Consider the following 8382-nt stretch of genomic DNA (forward strand, 5'->3'; position numbering starts at 1 on the left):
GGAAGGGTTCCTAAGCGGTATATGGACAACGCCGGGACACTACCTCAGGGATGTAGCTGTGCGCTCTATAAATACCGCTACATTTACATTTACATTTACATTTACACACAGACACCCTAGTGCTATGGCGCTAAGGTGGTGCGAGGTGCACAGCAGCTGTAATCAGCGCTGGTGCAAGGGAAAGGGGAGGAGAGAGCCATATATTTGAAAATATGGCGCTCTACTGCGCCTTGCTTGTCGCGCAACCCAGTGCAGTCTCGCATGGAGATTTGGTAAATCTCCCCCTAAGAAGCAGTGTGATTTCTGTAAATAAATACACAATGCAAACATAAACATTACCAAACAAAAGCCAATCTAGAACATAAGCAGAATAATTTAGTAATAAAAATGTACAAATCTAAAATCATTAAACAGTGGAAAACTGATTGTATAATCACGTATACTTTACGCAGCAGTAGTGGGATTGACACTAACAAGCTCCAGAGAGACTGCAGCCTGGCCCCAGCACTCTAGATCAATGTTCCAATCTAATACTTACTCACTAGGACCCACTGATTTAATATATTGTGAATAGACAGACATAGCTTGAAATACAGCACAGTTCCATCCACCAGTCGTTGCTCATTATTAACCTTGGGGCAATGCTGCCTTTACTCCTAACACTTTATGTTACTTTTGAAAATGTATGCCTAGCCACAAAGTGCAGCACAGAGTAAAGCACAAGAGCCCTTGGCTGTCTTGGTGCAGCTTTCGGCCAAGTAGCTGAGTGGACCTTCGGTGTACCCATAATGTTTCCAATTGCCTCCTGCCCTCTCCCATAGGTTGACCAATCCAAGCCAAGAGAGGATACATACGGTAAGGAAGTGGAAACAGCACATAAGAGGCAGAAGCTCTCAGGGCTGATGGGTACAACTGCCCACTGTTAGCTTAAGCGCCATCCTTGCAAACCAACATCGGAGGCATACACCCCACTGACCAGCTGCACCGGTTGATTGGGGCTGAGGGGCCATTTCCCCTCACCTTTTTGCCCCTAAGAAGACTGTCTGTCAGGCTGAGCAAAGGTCAGCCTGACCGACACTCTTCTTTCAGGTCAGGCAGGCAGGAGCTAGACCTGCGCTAAATGCACAGGCTCCTGGCTGCCTGAGTTGAATTTTGCTGGACTGAGGATGTCAGGGATTCTGTGGGTATGACCTCCTCAGCTCAGCAAAGGCCCTTGAGGCCTTCCCCCACAGTGACGAGGGGTAGCGTCACTCATTGCCTAAACCTAAGCACTTCCGTTTTAAGCCATGAAACGCCCAGAGTAGAGTGTCAATCAGTGGCACTTCGACACAGAGTGGGGCGGGTCAGTAGTCTCACTGACCCTATCCCACTCTGTGATGACGCAGAGAATGCTGCCTTCCCTCATTGGCTGACCTAAGGTATAAGCCTAAGGTCAGCCATCGGGAGAAGGGAGCAGTCTCAACCCTGCTGGGACCTCAGAGGTAGAGCTGCAGGTAAGTGTGATTAAAAGAAAAGAAAAATGTTTGATGCGTACATGCGTGCGTGTATGTTTAAGTATTTGGTAGAGTGTTGTGAATGGATGTGTGTCTGTGCCAGCACCTGTGTGAATGCATGTGTGTCAGTGTGTCCAGCCCGCCCCACCCTCTTAAAATTACCATCCGCCACTGCCACTAACTCACTGTTACCTACAGTAAGTATAACAGAGAGCACAGCAATGTCAAAGTGTAACTAAGAGTGTTGCACAGCTATTTTAGGACAGTTTTTCTTTCGTTGCCAAGCTAAAACACTATGCTCCTAGAAAGGAAGTATCTAGTTGCCTTGTCTTTCAATTGTTCAAATCTAAACAGAATTCGATTTCCTACAAAGAACTGATGTGATAAGAGTTGACATTGGAACCAACCCATTTCCACATAATTGAAGCAGAAATGACCAGGCCCAGGTCCTGAAGAGAACACCTGAAAAGCTTGGGGGTTGAAATGTGTTGAACCACGCCCATGGGACAGGACATTAGCAGCATTAGTGTCTGGGAAAGATTTAGTACTGGTACCACTCTCCTCTTGACAACATTTTAAGCCCGCGTTCCCAGGGCTACACATAATGGCAGGACATACTGTATATTAACAAAAGTAATTTTTCGCCAAGTGTATTATATGTCAGTAAAGGACTGGTCAAACACGTTATTTACATAGATATATATATATATGTCAGTAGGTTTGTACATGTTATTTATGTAAAAATAACTGTAAACTATATATGTTCTATGTATGTTTGTAAGTGTGTTCACGAATTAAGAGTTGTCCTTCATGAAGACATGCTTTAAATGCAAAAAGAATTTTTCTGAAAAATATATAGAAAAGTGAAATAAATCATAAGGACTAAGGGCATTGGTTCAACACTCATGTGTTAGTGGTATGGGAAGTAATGGCGCGTGGCTACTTCTGTGTGTAGTATGTTGGATTCCTGACTGGTATGGTGTAAAAGGTAGGTAAAAAACACCCTATAACCCCTAAGTACGTGAAGGAAATCCTGCACGTTGCTATGAACCAAAGTCCTATACATACGTTGTGAGTTTTCTATGATAGTTCATTTATTTTTTATTAATTTATTTATGTATTTATTTATTTAAAGAGTTTTATATAGCGCTGGCTAGACCCGAAGGTATCAGAACGCTTTACATGAGAATCAATAATGTAACAGAAAAAGAACAACAATTACATAATGCATCAAAAAAATAGGCAATACAATTGGAAGAGGAGAGAAAGGAGAGAGAAAAGTAGTAGAGGGGGCAGGGGAGGTGAGAAAGGGAGGATAAGGGAAGAGACAACAAGGAGAGACAAAAGGAAGTCTGTCTAAAGACCGACTGAGTAGGTGACGACCAAGGAGGGAATCCACGGTCCATCTCCCCTATAGCTAAACAAGGTAGCTCCATCGTGCATCAGACAAAATAGTTCACTCTCAGTACATTGAGAGAGGAGAGAAGGAGAGAGATAAATAGAGGGAGGATGCGGGAAGAAACAACAGGAGAGACGAAAGGAAGTCTGTCTAAAGACCGACTGGGTTGATGACGTCCAAGGAGGGAATCCCCGGCCTGTGTCTCCTATAGCTAAACCAGGTAGCTCCATCGGGCATCAGACAAAATAGCTAGATCTCAATTGACGAGGGAAAATTCACCGATAAACAGGGTGGGGACTAAGGGCCAGGACAGGTGAGGGCAAAGGTCAGTAGCGGAAAAGTGGAGAAGAGTAGAGCGGAGAGGGGTAGGTGGTAGGGGGAGGAGGGAGATAGGTTAGGAGAGAAGCAGGAGGGTTTGGTGCGGCCGTCATTTTAGGCAGGTACAGGCAGTATTTCAGGAGCAATCACTGTGTGGGATAATTACATTGCAGCTTTGTTGTCTCTCGTGTCCCTGTATGCTCTGAAAACTCACTGCATTCCACTGTTTTTTTGGGTTTGGCCACTATATTCATGTTGGCCCCTTTACATGCTTTGTGCCACACTGCCAGGTTCCATGTCATTCCATGCACCCTCTCTGTCGCTGGTTCACAACCCATTGGCTAGGTTTCTCAGCAGGGTGAGGGGGTAGGGGGTCCAGCGCTAATACCTCAAACTAAGGACCCTGTTGTATGGCTGTTGCGCTCCCTGCTCCCCTCAACAGCTCACAGTGCCCGTCTTGATGTTTTTACGGTGATCGCCGGTCCTTCCCCTCTCCGCCGGCCTCCTTAAACTTCACCGATGAGGGACCCCTCTCCTCGGCGGCACCTGCTCTGGAGCAGCTGAGTTCTCCGCCGATCACTGGTCGCTCTTTGGCTTGAGATACGCCGTCCCGCCTCTGAAGCTCTTGGTCCCCGCTGATCTTTGTTATGTTATGTTGTTATGTTAATAAATTTATAGAGCGCGTCTGTTACCCCAATGGGGTCGGCCGTGGTGTCTGTTTACTGCCAGGTGCCCGATTAGTTTGCATAACAAGAAGAATGAGGTGTGCCCCTTTCCAATGCTAGGTAAACAGGCTCCTGTGGGGCCTTAGCAACTTTATGAGGCGTTTTGTCCAAAACGGGCACCATGTTGGAGTCAGGCGCCACTTGTTTCTATCTCCTCTCAGGCTCTATTGTGGATATTCTGTTCAAAGGGCAAGAGAATCCCTGCAATTGTACAGTTCTCTCCCCACACCTGCTATCTTTTTCGCGTGGCTGCCTTAACGGCTCGCCCCTCGGTTTTCCCCCGCCACGCTGATGCTATGTTGCCGTGAAATGGCGGCTGGCGCTCCTCCCGCCTCACATTATCTTCAATCACCGGCCGCATTAGCCTGGGTGTCTCTCCCGGTCCTCACGGCAATGCCCGCATACCGCTTGATTTCCTCGCGGCTGGGCCCAGGAATACCATTTATTGCTTGCTTCTCAGCAGCGCCGTCAACAGTAGGTGGAGAATGGAGTGGGAGACAGCGGACGCAAGGAGCGCTTCCCAAACACCCCCGCAGGAAACCGGCTCACCTTGGGTGCGAGAGTCGGCGAGGAGAAACCCAGGTCCCGGGAGCGCCGTCCTCGCCAGATCCAATGCTTAGGGTCTATCGGCAGCCACCATTTTAGCCCGCAGCCCCGAGAGCCTCATGGTTCATCAAGTAATTAGACCACAATTGTCAACAAAGTCCCAAAGAGTCTATTTCTTGTCTTTTATTCAATCAATCAAAAGTACCATCCAGCCAACATGTGTTTTATCGTAAGGGGAAATGGCCCTTAACTTCTTCAGGCCTGGGAATGATACAATAAGTCTTGTATAAACAGAATGTACAACATTATGAGAAATAGTATGGTGAGGAATTTCACCTCTCTTTTGCAGTAAAGGACTGTGGTCAAATACGGTATGTGTATTACCTACTGGCGGTCGCCAGTAGGTAGTTATAGTTAGGACCTAGATAGGACCTAATTACCATGGGAAAATGTAAACATTCTATTCCCAATAACCTTGAGGGCGATTGACGAATCTTCGCGTAATTTTCAAAACTTATGGCCCGCTTCGGTCTGCTCCTATCTTGAAAGACTTTTGGGGATTCGGCAAGCCGGGTCGAGAAAAAAGGAGGGTCCCAAAACGTGTTTTCTCCATGCAATTTTCCATGGGAAACTTGAGACACGGCTCCAGCCCGAACTGCTGAACGGAATTACACCAAATTTGACAAAAAGGTAGCCCTTGGTTCAGAAAGAGCCCTTTCTGTTAAATGGTATAAATCAGTTCAGTAGTTTTTAAAATATTAATGGAAAAATAAATATGCATATCTGGGCTCAGCCTGACTACACATCTCATTGTGAGATCTGATTTACTGTCAGCACTTCATCCAAGAAGTGTTAGCAGCCATCTTGGGACCAATATACATGATAGCACCTCATTAAAAAGCATTGCAGTTAATACAAGGTTTTAAGACTTTACTTACATTATAAATCATTTGTTGGTGGTACCATACTCATTTTAGGAATTGTGGTGTGTTCTAAGGTGATTTTACCATGTGAAAAAGCCTTCTGCTGGGATATTATGAATCATGTTTGAGAGAAAACTATTTTCTCATGCTTTCCCCTCAGAGGTTTGGAAGGTGTTCTATAAGCTAAACTGAGAGCATATTTTCTGTAAATTCACATTATCTTTCTCAGTCATGTGAGAATGAAGTCTCACATGACTGTACATGTACATCCAACAAGGGCAGAGACTGTCAGTTGATTCCTTTGTGTTCTACTGCAGCTTCCCAGAGTGTTCTAAAGAACAACTAGAGTGCTAACAGTCCTACCTATGTAAAACGTATTGCACACCTAAACCCATCTTGATTGGGATAAAGTGGTAACTCTTAAAACATTTAATTTAAAAAGGAACAAAATGAGGGTGTTCATTTTGACATAGAAAGTATGATTAGTGCTGCAGAAAGAAAAAATAGGGCACATTTATAGTGACTTCTCAAATCCTCTTTCATAAAAAAATTCTGACATGCAGACTGAAACATGCACTTTCAATACCAGCAGCAGACTTCCCTGGTGAGCAGTAGCTTTACTACAGTGATCTAATAAGCAACTAGAGTGCTAACATTCAGAATTTATGGCAAATGTGTGACATATCTGAATACATTCTTGATGGAGTCAAAGTAAAAAACTGAAAGCATTTCCTACTGAGGAGACTGCAGTAAATGAGGAAATTAGGAAACTTCGTAACAAATAATTCTCCCAAGATGGCCAGCAGAGACAAAAGAGCCCAAATGTAACACAAATATCACCCAGATGTAGCCACATGTAGCCCAATGACAGTAGTGTGCAAAACACTTTTTATTTGTTGTGTTTTTGCAGTTTTATATAGTGCAGACTTGTCAGGTATTGCAGTGATTTACATGAGCATTGGTTACATCACATAAGAACAAATTCATTTTGGTTTTAGACATGGGGAGATTAAGTGATTTGACCAGAATCACAGAATGTAGAGCTGAAGAAGAACCCCCAACCTTGTACCCCAGTTGCAAAATCTGTAGCTCTGAAAGTAACACCACATCCTCTCCCCTAAGTGCAACATTTAATCAAGTGGTCAACCTTTGTCGCTATTTGAAAACTCAGAAAATATGTCCTCATTTTAGATTTTTAGAGCACTAACCATAATTTTGATGCAAATAAGACCCTCTCATATATGTAATTTCTAAAGGAAATTCTCCAGGTATTACAGTTTTGATTAGATCAAGATGACATCAGGCGTTCCACACTTTTGTAATAAATATTGAATGTTAGCAATCTAGTTGTTCATTAGGATACTGTTGAGAGACAGAGGCCAGGGGCACGGACTCTGAAAATAGAAGGCAGATAGGAGGGTGCAGAGGCAACAATTTAACCACACTGGGCAGGCAGAAAGGGCAGTGGAAGCACAACAGACTATGGAGGGCAGTGTAAAGGGGATCAGGGGCAACAAACCAACAATACAGGACTGGCAAGAGAGGCTGTGGCAATACATAGACCATTGTGGGCAGAAGGGAGAGGCAGTGGTAGTACAACCATACATGCCAACAGACCCGATTCAGCTAGGAAACGTTCAATGTTTATAAGCCCAAATGGGATTTTTTTGATCTGTCTCCTGTCTACAATCTCCTCTTTTCAATGTAAGTCATAGGGTAAGAACAATACCCCAGGTCTTTTTCAAAATCTCCCTCTTACCAAGTTCAAAATGTTAGCAAGTATGGTACATTGGATCATGGAAGACTAGAGGAATTGGGGTAGTGGCAAGAACTCGGATAACAGAGGACAGGAGGGACATGGAGAGGTCCACCAAACTGACCCTACAGGACAGGCATCAGGGTTTGCAGCAGCGCAATACACCATACAGGACATGTGGGACGGGAGTGGAGCACAACAATCCATAGAAAGCAATAGGGAGGGGACAGGACCATGCACATGGACAACAGAGAATAGAGGGGAAGAGGTAATGGTAGCTAGCTGATTATAATTACAGACAGGAGAGAAAGCTGCAGCATAACTGACCATAAAGGGCATGAGGGATGGATCAGGGGCATTACAATGGAACAGACAAGCCAGGACGGAGGGAATAGGGGTCTGCACATGGAAACAGAGGGCTGGGGGCAAGGGGGCAGGGCAGGAGCAGCAAGATGACCATGGAGGTCAGGCAGGATGGGCACTAGATTCAAGGCACACCATGGAGAGTAACAGTGGGACTATAATGGCATACACACAGACCATGGAGGGAAGGTGGGAGGGGGTCTGGGGCAGCTAGCTGACCACACAGGGAAGGTGGGAGGTGCCATGGCAGCATAGATGACCATGCATAGCAAGCGGGAGGGTTAGTGGCAGCACAATGGCTATGATGGGCAAGAAGGAGGGTGCAGGGGCATGCCCAAAGAACCATGGAGGATAGAAGGGAGGGTCAGGACCTGGGCACAGACAAGAGAGTTCAGGGGAAGGTGCCTCACAACAGACCACACGGGGCAGGCATGAGGAGCGGTTGCAGCACAACAGACCAGGGAGAGCAGAAGTGTTTGGCAGTAAAATGGACCACGGGGATCAGGAAGAAGGGGATAGGGGCATAGAATGTGGACAGGCAGGGTGGAGGTGGCAAAGAGAGGTTACAGTCATCTGACAATGCTAGGCAGGTGGGAGGGAAGTGGCAGCTCAACAGAACACAGAGTAGATTGGAGTGGAAGGTCCATGGAACATGGGGGCCAAAAGGATGGAGCAGGGGCATGCACACAGACATTGGAGGGCAGGGGGAAGGAGAATAGAGGCAGCAAGCTAAGCACAGAGGCTAAGTAGGAGGTCAATGAGGGGGCATATAATTGGGCAATAGAGGGCAGGAGGAGTGGACTGGTACATCATGCTAAATGGAGGGCAGTGGCAGCACATCAGACCATGCATGGCAGGA

Source organism: Lissotriton helveticus, chromosome 1_1, assembly GCF_964261635.1.
Source record: "Lissotriton helveticus chromosome 1_1, aLisHel1.1, whole genome shotgun sequence".
In the NCBI taxonomy this organism is placed as follows: Eukaryota; Metazoa; Chordata; class Amphibia; order Caudata; family Salamandridae; genus Lissotriton; species Lissotriton helveticus.